Below are 15,838 nucleotides of genomic sequence, written 5' to 3'. Positions count from 1 at the left end.
CATTGTCATTGCCTTCTTGAGGCTGAGAGAGTAGACTAGCCCAATGTCACCAGTGTTGTTTTCCATGATGAGCAGGGAGTTGAACCCTGTCTGTGCTGGCTCTCATTGTGTTCCACCTCTGGTGTATTGTACCTTCCAGTTTGCTACTTATTTGCATTATATTTCTTCCACCTTCTTTTCATACAGACATACTGAGCAAAATTGGGGAAATATATATAAATAGGAACCTATATTTGCGTAAAGTGGTGCCAACACTGATTTCTTCTTTGCAGGCCCAGCTGCCTTGAGGTAGACCAGGGCAATGGGTGATACTTACATTTCTCCCTCCCACTTCTCTACATGACTTTGAAGGTAAACAGCGATTATTTTGGGATTGTTTTCAGGTTTCACTTCTGAAACCTGGTAGCTTTCAGATTTGTATTGGATTACAACTCCATCTCTCATGATGTTGTGACTGGGGATGGATGTAGGAGTTGTTGAATTTGCATGTTGGAACGGATACTAGTTTGGAAGGTTAATGTTTTGGTCGAGCTGGGAAAGTACATTGTGTTTTGAAAAGTATGTTACTCTCTTTCCATAGAAGCAAAGTGAAAGGAGATGCTTGCCAATCTCCCTATTTCTGTTCTACATACACTTTCTAAATTACGCAGGGAATTCAGAAAATTTTATGCTTGAATGGACAGCTAGCACTAAAATGGTTTGTGTGAACTGAAAAATTGTGCTCCTGGGAGCTGGCTTTTTTTAAAAAAAGTGTATGATTCCCTTATTCTTGACAAAGAAATAGGATAATGAAAAATACTACAAAAAATTAGAACAATCCCTTAACACACTCGTACGTAAATACCATAGTCAAATTGACCTATAAAATTACCTACGTACAAATGGCCTTGGCAAGAGACGCGCCCATCTTAGAGCTTTTACATGACATATATGTATAATATGAATTGTCTCTCTCAGATTCTTTCTGCTAATTAGGGAACAAACTCTCTCAAAATAAGAAGGACAATGCTGAATCCAGACTGAAACACATTTTGCGAGCATGCTTACTCTGAATAGAGATGAACTTCTGGGCACATGCTTTTGGAGCATTAGGGAATAACTGTCAGGACTCCATTGCATCCAGTGGGGATGCAAGCCAGGGTGCAAAATGGGAGGAGTGCCCAGCCTAGGAACTTTACTCTTCCCAGGTATTTAACTATATAAGCTGGTCCAAGCTTGCTCCACTGCTACATTATAAACACAAGCTTCTTTGAAGATTATTAGGTGGGTTGACATTGATATTTCTGGGGATGAGAGAGTGTGACTTATCCAAGCCAGCCAGGGTTTTTTTTAATGGTTGTGCAGAGATTCAAGCTTGAGTTTCTCTTCCCCAATCCTTTCTATTTCTAGGCATCTTTCCCCTATGTCTCTGCAATATATTCCTTTTTCTAGACCCATCTTTCTCTTATCTCTCTGAAATCCTTTCCCTATCTCAGGGCATCTTTTCCCTGTCTCTCTTGACGTTCTTTTCCCAGTCTCTAGGCCTTTTATCCTTTATATCTCTGCACTCTTTTTTGTCTCTAGGCCATCTTTCTCTATCCATCGAAGAGGGCAGGGTAAAAACCCCAAACACTTTTTAAATAAATAAAATACATTTTTCTGCATACATTTGGCCTTTTTTTTTGAGTGCCATTAAGGCGGACCTCAGATGTTGCGATTAACTGTATTAGAGTGGTTAATGTTCCTTTGAAGCAGTTCTGGATCATAGCCAAAATCCTTTTGTCAGTTTCTGTTTTATCAGAACTTCACACAAAAAGCTGGTCGATCTGGCAGATCCTGCAAGTTGTTTTGTTTGCTCCTCCTCTTCTCATAATTTCTCTTTGGGGGGACGTCTTGTCTCATTTACATAACACTTTTTATGTGCTAAAACCTTTTGTAGCTGTAATAGTCTGTAAAAGAAGTTCCACTCCCGTTGCGAGGTCATGAATTTTTCATTTTCTCTCTCTCTTCAGCTACACACAGTTTCGTTTATCTAAGAACGGAGGAAAAATCTTTGTTTCAGTCATTTAGGCTTCAATAATGTCTGATTTGTGGTTTTTTCTTTAAATTAATATGAACAATCTACTTTCTATGCGTTTTTTATTGTTTTTAAACATCTAAGCAGAGTCTACAAATGAAATTCTACCGTTTCACAGGATGATGTAGTGTTACCAGTTGGGTTCACTCAAGGACGACATACTCACAGGCTGATAGGATTTCTAACAATTTAGTTTGATACATATCTCAGAAACACTTGGTCTTTTTCAGCTTACCATGTAAAAGGGGTATTTCTCCATTTTATTCCTTTTGTCTGAATGGGTGGCCAGCTGGGGTTCCCAGATTTGGAAAACAAAAATTGTGTTTTTTTAATGGCACGTCCCAGCATCCCTCAGCCAGTTAGGTTTTATGAGATAGCTCCTTTGAGGAGCTAGATCCTTTAGTCCAGATGAAAATTCTCCATGGTTTTCTCTCCCCATTGACATGGGAACCCACACCACATCCTTGTGATCTTATGGCTTTCCCTCCTCCCTCCAAGTTATTTATATTTTTTATAGCAGTTGTGCTGTTTCAATGCTTGCTAATGGTTTCCCCTCCCCCATAAGAATTCTTCTGGGATATTTATCTAGAATGAATGATATTAAAAATATTAAACTGCTTTTAAAGCTAATTGGTTGGCAGTTCATTTGTACTGTGGCAATTATCAAGTGACTTTAGAAATTTAGGGTTTGCAGGAGGATTTTAACCCAGTTTACCAAAAAGCAAATAGTTTACCACAAACTCGAGGCTGCATCTTGCAGTTTGACCTACTTACAATGCATATGATGATTCTGGGATTTATGTTTTTGAGATATTTGGCCTTTTTGTTAGAGGAGCTCTGTGCCATGACACATTTACAAATCCCAGAAATCTCAGGCACTGAGCCAATTCTACTTGAAGTGCTGGCAAACTACATATTTTTTGCAGGCAGGCTCAGCCGGCGTCACTGAACTTCAGCTTGGGTGCCGTTACCCACACCTTAGAGATGGTCCAGGAGTTGTTCTGCAATTCCTAAATATGTCCTACAGTACTGTTTATTATCACCTTGTGCTACAGCGAAGAGTCTAATTTTCCTTGCTAAAAGATGTAAATATAAGAGTAACTTGGCAGTTACGGAGAAAAGGAGAAAGAGAGGATTGCTTGTTCTCTCTGTTTTGGTTACTTCTCCTATATGGTTTTCTTGGGTCTTATTCAGCAATTATCTTGAATACAGATGGGGAACGCCTCGGGTCTTAATCTGGATCCCCAAAGAGACTTTCATCAATTCTTACCTCTCCACAGATTCCATCCCCACATCTCCAGTTCCTACCACCATTTATCTAGGCCAGGAGGATCCCTGCTTTCTTCAGTAGAGGGATATAACCGTGGGGATATGCCTGTGTTTCTAAGGTCTCATCATGCTCTCAACCACTGCTTGCCGACCTGCCGGAATGTGTTTTCTGCAGGTGATGCGTTGGGTATATGGATGTTCTCCCATTCCTTTCTTGGAACAGATGGAACTTTTTTAGGATGGAAAAGAATATTGGAAAATATTTGAAAATTATAAAACCAAAAAACAACAAAAACACCATACTATTTGAGCATCAAGAAATTCTAAGAAGAACAATCCTTGACTGATTCGAATTGTTGCTATTCAGGCAAATGCGGTTGTTAAAATTTGCATCTGGCTGTTTTGTTTCAGGAGGGAAACAGAATTTCGGCACAGGAAAATAGAAATTTCTGTGCAGAAAGATTATTTTTACACAGAACATATTATTCCGCAGAGAAAAAGGTGTTCCCAGCACTGAAGTGTCTAATCAGGGACCTCTTCTACATAAAAAATTTTGCATGTGGGTGATGTGTCTAAGAGGATATACCCGAACTTGAGCACCTGAGCTTTGTGGTGGGGGAGAGAACACTTGAAGCGATGTTGGTTATGATTCAAGGTTACAAGGTTTCATGCAAGCTGTTACAAGGAAACACATTCTTTAAAATCCGATTTGTAATTTGCTGAGGCTCAAGTGTCAAACCTATAAATAGGAAACAAAAACGCCCTGAAAAATGGGATATTAGTCCAACTGTTATTGTGTCAGTGGCATGAAAAGACTATTTAGGTCCGTTACAGGACCGCCGCCGCTGTTTGTCGCGAGGGAGGGAGCGCAGCAGCCAAAAACTGCGCGGCTCCGCGCGGAGCAAAAAAGAAGCTCCAAAATTGAGTTTCTTCTAGCGTTGCAGTTATGACGCTGTTTGTGAGGCGCCAATGGCGCCCTTGCGAATCATAAAGCCACCGAACAATGTGCGGATCCCAGGTTTCCCACTACGTCAAGATGCGTCGCCCGTGTGGCATGGCGTGCCACATTTGTTACGGACAGAGTCTGAACAGGATTAAGGGCGTCTAGAAGAGATGCCCCCTTTTTACAACTGCGGGAGTCCGGGGATGTCCCAAATGGCGGTATGTAACCATGCCTTACAAAAACGTCGGTTTTAAAGAACCCATTCTTTAAAATTTTTATTTGCAAGATCAGTTGTTTGAATAAGTTTAGTGACCCATCATAAACATTAAGTATAAAGCTTTTGATAGTCCGCAGAGGAAAAGTCCATGATTTAGTATTCCATGCTGAATAGCCTGAAGCCACAGGATGTAGAACATGGTCATAACTTAAACGTTCTGGGTCATTTTTTTACATGCAAGTACTACATTCATTGACTCGCACTGAATATTACTATGAATGTGTTAAAAAGATGGCCTTTTTGAATTCATTGCCCACCCAAGGAAGGAAAACTACTTTTATAAGACTTCCATTGAACTTAGAATAATTCCTTCCCTTTCTACGTAGTTAATTGTGAGCAATGGGCAATCGGATTAACTGGCTTTTTTTAGAGCTGTTCTTTGGTCCCACCCATGAGCCCATTGTAGCTCTAGTCCATCCCCCTCACTTATATTACTATGGGCATCTGCAAAAGGGGACGACTGTTACCCACATATTAAATGAAAGCTGGAGTTTGTTGAACCTGTAGAACTTGGAAAGGCACTGTACATAGATGTTTTCACATGGAGGCTTCTTTGTGTTGCTTTAGTGGCGCTCGCAGTGGTCACCCTGCAGTGGGATTGTCCTTTATGATGGCCAAAGGAGGAGAGCCATTAAGCATGACTTTTCTTTATTAGTTTGTTCGGCGTTGGGTTGCTACTTTTCAACGCGTAATTAGTTATAAGTTGCGCTCCACGGCCAATAGTAGATAGCCCCCGTTTAGAATATGCATGCAGTTGTTCCTTTTTATCCATGGGAATCTGTGCCAGACATCTCCTCCCCTGCGGATAACAATTAACACAGGACTTCAAGTCTTTCTGTGGCTCTGTTGATGTTGTGCAGCTGCAACACAGCCACATGCAAACAACGCCATTTAAAACATTGGGGCTTGCATCCACAGAAGCTCAAATCTACAGCTGGCAAGCCTGTGTATAAGCAGAGTAGAGCCACTGTATTACGAGTATGATGTTGTAACGTTTTCTTTTCCTGTTTCACAAAGGGGTCGTTTTTAAAATTATATTTACTTCTATTCCTTCAATAGTTCAACCCCACCCTATATCTAAAGGTCTCAGGTGGCATACTCTTCATTATTGTTTTTAAAAAATAAGATTTTCAAAGTTACAGGCCACTGGGTTTCCTGTATATGTCTTTGTTGGTCTCAAATATCTGCAAGTCGGCCTGAGGTTGGTAGCAGTATGAGGTGAAAAACAGGCTGCGTTTGGCCTGTGTGACAGTTCTCCTTTGTCCTTTAGTGAAAGCCACACTCACATGAGTACCTGAAGTTACATTGCAGCTTAAAAGGAGTGCCGTGACCACTTCCCTCATTACATAAATCTCATTGCAATTAGTTATACCTTTGTTTTGTTGGGGGGAAGGACCGCATTAATTACAAAAATTACCAGTTTTTCCTTCCACACTTATGACCCGAGCTGAACACTCACTCTCCAGGTTGAGTGGCAGCCATCACAACCGAAGTCTTGAGCTGCAGTGAGCAATAATACATCTTGTTTGGAACGCACCCAATTCAATTGCAACCAATTCAACAGAACTCAGCCGGCTGGGTGACTACGGGGTAATCAGCCGGTTTGTCAGGGCAGTTCGATAATGTGCATTGCCAACACTTGAAACAAACTATATTCACAAAGCACTTTAGTTGGTGATCCTGAGCAAGACTGGACTTAGGTATGTCGGACCTGACAAGGAGTCTCGAGATGGTTTGTTGTTGTCTCCAGGTGCCAAAGGATCCGTGATGTGACCGAGAGTGACAAGACTGGTCAAGCCTACTGACAAACTACCCTTCACTTTTGGTCCCCTTTGGGAACTAATGATCCTGCAAGGACACGGCCTTCAGAACATTCAAAAGGGATTAGAGTGCGCTTGGTAGGGAAGCTGAAGGAAATGGATGTACAGGTTTGTCATTCGTCTCTTCTGCCAGTTGAAGGGCATGGTCCAGGAAGGGAGAGGAAAAATAGCGGATGTGAACAGGCTTTGCAGATGGTTGTGCTGAGAAGGATTTGGATTCTTCGATCATGGGCTGCGGGTTCCACGCGGAGGGACTTCTTGCAACAGATGGGTTGCGTTCTCACGCCAGTTGGAAGAACGAAATGTTTTGCCACAGTTCAAGACCTTGATTCAGGAGGTTTTAAACTGGTTCGAGGGGAAGGGATGAACATATTACGGTAAGGCGAAAGGGATTGGCGAAAATAGTCAAACTGACCATAGAGGAAACAAGAAAAAAAGTGCAAGGGATCCCAACAGTGGGAGGCCAAAAAAACTTGCACAGGCAGCAAGTAAAACGGGAAACTATGGTCTGCGATTCTCTATACACTAATGCACCAGGCATGGGGAAGGAAATAAGCAAGATGAACTCGAATCTGTACAACAAAGCAAATATGATATAATAGGGCATCACTGAAACCTTGTGGATGAGTTCATGATTGAATGTGGACATAGAGGGGTATAAACTTATTAAGCGAAATAGTCCAAACAAGAAAGGAGGAGGATAGCCAATATTATGGTCAGGATATTTACACCAGTGAAGGATCCAGGAATCAATCTGGAAGGCCAGGTGGAGAGCATTGGTTAGTATAAATTAAAGGGGAGGAGAAACAACCCAAAGGATATGTTTACGGTGGGAGTTAACTAAGACCCCCAAGTCCGACTGAGGAATTGGATGATATCTTTCTAGAACAGAGACCACACAGTCAGCAAAGAGAGGATGGATTAGTGATGGGCGATTCAAACTATCCATGATATTTGTTGGACGTCAAATCCGCAAAATTCCTCAAGGACTCTAGCAACTTCCTCACTGCTGGGATACAATTTCATGGTCCCAAAAGGTTGGAAGAGGGCAACAAGGTGGGTCAGCTATTTAGATTTCTGACCTAATCAACAGGATGACTTGGTTAATGGGGGAAAGTGGTGGGATCATTAGGTGGCAGTGACCATGTTCTCTGAGTTCGTCATACAGTGGGAAAAGGAGAAGCCGGCATAGCGCCACGCATCTAGACTTTAAGGAAGAGCGGATTCCAGTAAACTTAGAGAAGTATTGACGGTCAATTCCATGGTCAAGAACTTACTAAAAGATAAAGGAGTCAGGACGGATGGGACTTTCTCAAAGGGCGCTACTGATAGGCAACATTTCAAACGTTCCGTCGAGCGAATAAAACACGGAGGTGTCTCAAGAAAGAAACCAGTATGGGACTAAGGAACTTCAAACCGAGCTAAGTTGAAACGGCAAATGTATACGAAATGGACAAAGGGGGAAATCACAAAAGGAATCCAAGAATAGCAGGCATCGTGTAGGGGTTTCAAGTCCGAAAAGCTCAAGCCAACAGACCGCATGAAACCTCAGGCTGCTAGAGAGGTTAAGAACAATAAACGGGGGCTTTTTTGGATATGTCCGCATCAGCGGAAAGGAAGAAGAATGAAACGGTAGGGCCACTGCGTGGAGGAAGATGGCAAAATGCTAACGACGACAGAGAAGAAAGGCAGAATTAAAACTCAACACCTTCTGCCTCAGTCTTATCAGGAAAAGGCCAAAGGGTGATAACCTGATGGATGGAGCAGATGACAGGATAGGGGCATTTCTTACAGAATAGGTAAAGAAGATCGTAGACGAACACCCTTCTTAATCTAAAATGAATATTTAAGTCTCCGGGACCCCAGGGTGAACTCATCCAAGGGTATAAAAGAACTGGCCAATGTAATATCGGAGCATTTGGCAGTTAATCTTTGAGACATCCTGGAAAAACAGGAGATGATCACGCAGACTGGGAGGAGGGCAAAACGTTGTCCCCACTCAAAAAGGGGAAAAAAAGAGGTCCCAAACAATTATCGTCCAGGTTAGCTGACATCAGTACTATGGGAAAGATTCTGGAGCACGGTCATTAAAACAGAGAGGTCTGTGAACATCTAGAAGGCAATGACATAATCACAAAAGTCAAAACATGGTTTAGAGAAGAAACAAGTCCATGCCAGAACAAACTGATATCTTTCTTTGATAAACTTACCAGCTTGGTAGATGAAGGAATGCGTGTGGATATAGTAGATCTTGATTTAAGTAAGGCCTTGTGACAACAGTTCCCCATGACCATTCATGGCAACAAGATTCGGTAAAAAATGTGCGGATAGAAAAGGGACGGTGTAAAGGGAACTGTAATGGTGGCCGGCGACGAAACGTAAAAGGGTTGCTTCAAAAAGGGCTACTTTTCTAATCATGGAAGAAAAGTGAAAAGTGGGGGTCTCCACAGGGCGTGTCTGGGGCCCAGTGCTATTTCAACATCTTATCAATGACCTGGATGGACAGAATGGACGCATATCTTAATCAAATCTTGCAGATGCTAACCAAATAGGGGGAATAGCTAATACCCCAGGAGGAGGATTCTCAAGATTTCAAATGACTGAATAGACTAGAAAGTGGCCAAAAGCTAACAAAATGACATTGAACACGGAGAAATGTAATGTATTGCACTTTCGGGCGAAAAAAAAAATGCCACAGATATGGGATGGGTGGCCACCTGGCTGAATGAAACTACGTGTTGAAAGGGATCTAGGCGTCCACGTAGACCACAAGTTGAAACATGAGTCAAACAGTGTGATGCCGGCAGTAAAAAGGCCAATGCTTATTTAGGCTGATCAATTAGAAGTATAGTGCTAGATCAGAGAATAATGTGCCTTGTCTTCTGCTCTGGTAGGCCCACCTAGAATACTTGTTGTCCAGTTCTGGGCCCCCCATTCAGAAGGCCATTGATAACCTGGGGGAGCGGTCCAAAGGAGGGGCGCCCAAAATTGTGAACGGTCTGGATGGCACCATGCCCTCTGAGGAACGACTTAGGGCGCTGGGGATGTTTAGCCTGGCAGGAACAGAAGGTTGAGAGGTGTTTTATGATCGCCCGTTTAAATCTTTGAAGGGATGTCCTATTGAGGGGCGCAAGCTTGTTTTTCTGCTTGCTCAGAGAACCGGACACGGACAATATGGATGCCAAGCTGCAGGAAAAGGTTCCCACCTGACCTTCGGCGGATACTTCCTGGACCGGTAGGTGTTCGAAATGGAATGCATTCCTTCCTCGGAGGTTAAGAGTCCCTTCTTGGAGGCTTTACACGCGGCTGGGATGGCCACCTGTCAGGGCTGCTTTTGCTTGGATCTGCATGGTGGGGGTGTGACTGGATGGCCTCGTGGTCTCTCACATTAGATTCTATTGATTCTAAGTACTTGGATTGGAGGGTACTCTTATGCTGGTAATTTATGAACCCGGCTTTTGCCTTCTTGGTTGAACTTGTGGTGCAGCGAGAGGAGAAAGATGAGGGAGAGAGGGGAATGTACTCTGTGTTAAATCCGGGATAACAGATTTGGTGCCTGGGGCTAGGTTAGCCTCCACCACTCGGAGGTCATTCTCCACGGCTGCCCCAGCCCTTTGGAATACGCTGCCCACTGAGCTCCACTCGTCCACCACGCTGGCCCAATTCAGGAAGGACTTGAAAACCTTCCTGTTCCAACAGGCATTCCCCGAATAAAATCCTGTGGGCCTCCCTCCTCTTCCGTGGCCAAGAGGTTGGGCTATGGGGCTTTTTGCTTGTTTTCATGATTGTTGTATATGTTTTTTAACTCTTCTTGGTCATGTGTTTTATATAATTGTATTTTAATCTTGTTGTAAGCCGCCCTGATTTTAAGAAGGGCGGGATATAAATAAAAATTTTATTATTATTATTATTATTATACTGTTTTACAAAAAGTGAACGCTCTCACCCTAAAAGTCTTTGAGAAGAGCTTGACACTTTGACAGCCTCTTTTATTGGGCCAGTCTGTCAAAGGATCAGAAGGCAGTTTCTGAAGGGCATGCCCTGGGGGTCTGACTTTTGGTATTCTTTGTGAATGAAAAGGAGAACATAGCTGATAATGCCTGGAAAGAAGCAAATTGCAAGAGCATCTAGACTACAGAATTAATGCAGTTCGACACCACTCTAACTGCCATAGCTTAATGCTCTGGAATTCTGAGAATTGCAGTTTTGAGGGCTGTTTAGCATTCTCTGTCAGAGAGCTCTGGTGCCACAACAAACTACAAATCCATGGATTCCATATGATGGAGCCATGGCAGTTAAAGCAATGTCAAACTGCATTATTTCTCCAGTGTTGCAGCAGCCACATCTTTTTGGAGGGGCTCTCTTGAGATTCTTCTTTAAGAATTTCTCAATACCTAAGCAAGTTTACAGGCTTTGTAAGAGACATCATTTGCACACTTCCAAATAAGTATTGTTCTTTCTTATCACTAAACTGTCAACATGTGTGATGCATTCTAAAGTATAAGAAGACAGATCCCTGCTCAGAGGGGACTACAGTCTAAAATTTAGTACAGAAAAAAAAAAACAGATAAAGACTAGATAAATGAAGGATGAACAAACTAGAGACAAAAGAGCCCCCCTCCCCAGATATATAGTTATTGTTGTTAACTGCCTCAAAGTCAACCTCGATTTCTGGTGACTCCATGAATGAGACATCTTCAAGATCTTCTATCTCAAAAGCTCTGTTCAGGCCCTGTAAATTCAGGCTTGTGATTTACTTGATTGAGTCCATCCATCTGGCGTACGCTCTTCCTCTCTTTCTGCTGCCTTCTACTTTTCTTAGCATTGTCCTGCTTTCTCATGATGTGGCCAAAGTACAACAGCCTCAGTTTAGTCCTCTTGGCTTAAGGGAGAGTTCAGGCTTAATCAGTTCCAGAACCCATATATTCGTCTCTTTGGCCATTCACAGTATCCTCAAAACTCTTCTCTAGCCCACATCTGAAATGAGTTGATTTTCTTTCTATCAGCCTTCTTCACCATCCAGCTTTCACATCCATACATAGTGATGGGAATTACAATGGCATGAACAATCCTTACTTTAGTGTTTAACTTTATATTTTTGCACTTTAGGCTTTTGTCCTATTCTTTCATAGCTGCCCTTCCCAGTCCTACTCTTCTGATTTCCTGACAGCAATTTCCATTCTGATCAATGACTGACCCACAGTATGGGGATTTTAAAAATTATTTCAATGTCCACATCCTCTGCCTTGAGATTATGTGACTCTTCTGTGGTCATGAGTTTTGTTTTCTTAATGTTCAGCAGTAATCCTGCCTTAGCACTTTCTTCTTTGACTTTCTTTAGTAATTGTTCCAAGCCTTTGTTATTTTCTGCAAATAGTATGGTGTCATCCGCATATCTTCAGATTGTTGATATTTCTTCCTTCCATCTTCACCCCTCCTTCCTCTGAGTCTAAACCTGCTCTAAGTATGATATTTTCCATATACAGGTTGAACAAACAGGGTGATAAAATGCAGCCTTGTCTGACCCCCTTTCCAATTGGGAACCATTGTTTCCTCATATTTTGTTCTAATGATAGCCTCTTGTTCTGAGTACAGGCTATGCATCAGGATACAACACAAACACACACACAAACATCAGACACTAGTAACCAAAACATCATCCATGTGCTAACCAGGTCTGACCCTGGTTAGCTTACAAGATCAGGCAGGATCTAGTTCCTTAAGGGTATTTAGGCTCTGTGCTGTATTGTGTGTGCATGTGCCTTCCAATCACACATTGACCTATAGAGACCCCATGAATTTCACAGGAGTTTCTTAGGCAAGGAACCCTCAGAGGTGGTTTTCCCTGTTCCTTCCTCTGAAACAGAGGCCTGGAACAGACGAGCCAAATGCTCTGTGCTGGCGCTGATTTTATGGTTAGGGACCATGCACCAACCTCATGGTCCCTAACCCTAGCATGGTGCAGCAGCATAGTAATGATGGCGTCCCATCCATACAGGCACTGTCTTTTTGACATAAGCAACGTGCATTGTCCACATGTCGCTGCACATCGCCTACGTAATGAGTGCACCCAGTTTTTCTGGATTCTTTTTACTCTGGATGGACGGCATGTGGTCTGGCAGCTGCGACATCCCTCTGGAGGGAAAAAGGTTACCGGCAGGCTGCCCTTTTGGGGCAGTCTGTCCTGCGCCTGAGCCTTCAGAACCTGGGATTCATTGGTGACCTTCTATCTAAATACTAACCAGGGCTGATCCTGCTTAACTTCCAAGATCAATCAGGATCTAGTGCCTTTTGAGGTATTTAGTATGTGTGCCTTCAAGTCACTTGATGATTTATGGAGACTCCAAGTATTTTTGTATAGGGTTTTCTTAGGGAAGGGGCAATGAGAGATGGTTTTGCCAATTCCTTCGTCTAAAACATTGCCTACAGCACCTGAAATTGCTTGGCAATCTCCCGTGCAAGTACTAACCCAGGGCTGAGATATGTGTGTGTGCATGCCTTCAAGTCATCTGTCAGTTTATGACAACCCATGACTTTCATACAGTTTTCTTAGGCCAAGAATCCTCAGACATGGTGTTGCCAGTGAAAAACAGCCTACAGCACCTGGGTTTCATTGGTGGTCTTCCATCCAGTTACTAACTAGGGCTGACCCTTGTTAGCTTCTAAGATCTAATTGAATCTGGTGCTTTTAGCTAGTTAGTGCTCCCTTTTCCAATCACCCTATGTCCAAAGTACAATAGCCTTGGTTTTGTCCTTTTGGCTTCTAGGATGAGTTCAAGCTTGATTTGCTCTCTGATCTATTTGCTGATCCTTTTCATTCTGCAAAAATGAAATATTTTCTCCAGCGTGGAAACACACTCTTCTGTGTTAGAATGAAAGAAGCAATGATTTGTAGCACTAGTGGGGATTATCCATTGAATTTATGTCTCAGAGTGCAGAGAATCCACCTCCTTTCTGGATTTTAGCCTTTTTATGTGGATGAGAAAACCCATCTCCATCCACAGACCTTCCCTGGTTTGTAGACACCTGGAGAATCCTGGACCTCCAGCCTGGCCAGTTTGTACTGTGCCTTCTCCTTTCACAATAATCTAATCACCTTGATGGGAGCAATAAATCTCACAGGAGAAGTAAGAAATGTGCAGGTTAGGGAGGGGTGGATGGATGGTGGGAGGGAGATGCAAGACAAGGAGCAGTGGAAAATCTTTAGACATGATGTAAGAGAGAAGGGAGGCAGGAATCAGAGCGTGTTGGAGGTTTTGAAGTGAGACTATAAAAACTCTGAGAGAAAAGGGAACATTAGGGATAAGTCAGAGGAAGTAAGCTCAGAAGGACCAGTGGGTTGCTTTCAGGGTTCAGAAGGAGAATTCCTCTCTAATTCTGGACAAGGTGAGTGTCTGCCTTCCCTTTTCCATTTGTCTATTTTTGCAGCTGCTTTTGTTTTCTATTTCTTTGCCTGGTTTTGTTTTTACAATACAGTACAAGTTATTTCAGAATCAGCAAAGTTTGCAGGGAAGGACAGGCAGGTCTTCTTTCCTGCAGGAGAACATGTTATCTGTATGGTTCGTGACAATTCCCGTATAATGATAATAGAATGCAATTATCCCATTTTTTTTAAAGGCACTGCAGTTTGACCAAGGTCTGTGTCCTGTCTGAGCGCACTACAGACAGGGGAAGGCATTTCAGTACTTTATTTATTTTTAAATAATGATCCATTTGTTTGACTGATTTTTTTTAATAACCACTGCATGCTTTCTCTGAACAAACATGATGGGGAGCCAAATGTAGCCTTTGCTTTGGAACTCCAAAGCAAAAGTTGTTTAACTACTTCGGTGAGAGGTTTGTGGTGGTGCAGCATTTGGACTGAGGGACAGACAGGGTGATGTAGTGGTTTGAGGATTAGAGACCAGCCATGGAAACCCACTGGGTGACCCTGAGCAAGTCACACTCTCTCAGCCTTAGAGGGAGTCAAAAGCAAAGCCTCTGAACCAATCCTGCCAAGAAAGGATAGGTTCGCTTTAGGGTCACCGTAAGTCGAAGAGACTTGATCCAACTGCCATGGCTCCATCCTGTGGAATCAAGGGATTTGTAGTTTGGTGAAGTATTTAGAATCCTGTACCAGAGAGCTCACCAAACTCTAGAAGTTCTCAGAATGGAGGTTTTGTATTTAAAAGTGTACCAAATGGCTATAACTGTATATTGGTCATGAGGGGAGAGGGAACTGTCCTCACTACACACTATTGTATTTCCTCCTTCATCTAAAATGTTTGTTGTATGCACCTTGGAGCAGAGAGCTTCTTTTCCTTAGACAGCTCTTAAAAAGAAGGGTCTGAAAAACAATAGAATGACAACACCAAAGCAAACTAGAAGTTTCTTGTATGGCTCATCAGCTGCCTGCTGCCACACTGCAAAATTATTGTAGTTTGACACCATTTTAACTGCCATGGCGCCATCCTGTGGGAACTCCTGGATGTGTAGTTTGTTGTGGCACCAGAGATCTCTGACCAAGAAGGCTAGACACCTTGCAAAACTACAAATCCCAAGATTCCATAGTGTGGAGCTGTGGCAGCTAAAGCAACATCAAACTGCATTTATTCTGCAGTGTAGATGCAGCCTAAATGTGCTGAAAGTGGTTTTGAACACAAGAGTGAAACATAGCAACCTGCTTCAACTTCTCTGAAGCAATAACCATCCCTTGTTAAACAGGCAGTATTATTATTATTATTATTATTATTATTATTATTATTATTATTATTATTAACCTTTATTTATGAAGCGCTGTAAATTTACACAGTGCTGTACATACAATCTTTTTAGTTAGACGGTTCCCTGCCCTTGGGCTTACAATCTAAAAAGACATGACACAGAAGGAGAAAGGAGTGGTGGAGGGAAAGGGTAAGAGGTCCAGCAGTTCCTCTCTACCTCCGAGGCCTGGACCAAGGCAGATGGACTGGAGGGAGGGCTTGGCTTCATAATGGATGGTTAATCTTCTTCCAGGGAAAATACATATTCTCAAGTAGGATAATACATATACAGTACATAGCAATACAGGAAATGGTTTCAAGAAACTCAAGACAGCGCGAATAAACAACCCGTTCCAAAACCTTAGAAAGAAAGGGAAGAAGAGAAATCGGACGATAGCTAGACAAAGAGGAGGGGTCAAGAGAAGGTTTTTTCAGAATTGGGGAAATGAAAGCATGTTTGAAGTCCGAGGGGAAGGAGCCTGTAGAGAGAGAGAGATTGAAGATATGAAGAAGCGTGGGCAGAAAGGAGGGAGCTATAGAGATTAGAAGGGAGAGAACTATAGAGATTAGTATTTTATATGTATTATCCTACTAGAAACGCCCCTTCCCCTCCACCACTCCCTTCTCCTTTTGTGTCGTGTCTTTTTAGATTGTAAGCCTGAGGGCAGGGAACCGTCCAATTAAAAAGATTGTATGTACAGCGCTGTGTAAATTTACAGTGCTTTATAAAGG

This window comes from Sceloporus undulatus, chromosome 3, assembly GCF_019175285.1.
Source record: "Sceloporus undulatus isolate JIND9_A2432 ecotype Alabama chromosome 3, SceUnd_v1.1, whole genome shotgun sequence".
NCBI lineage: Eukaryota > Metazoa > Chordata > Lepidosauria > Squamata > Phrynosomatidae > Sceloporus > Sceloporus undulatus.
The sequence above is the reverse complement of the archived record's forward strand: the minus strand, read 5'-3'. Positions refer to the sequence as shown.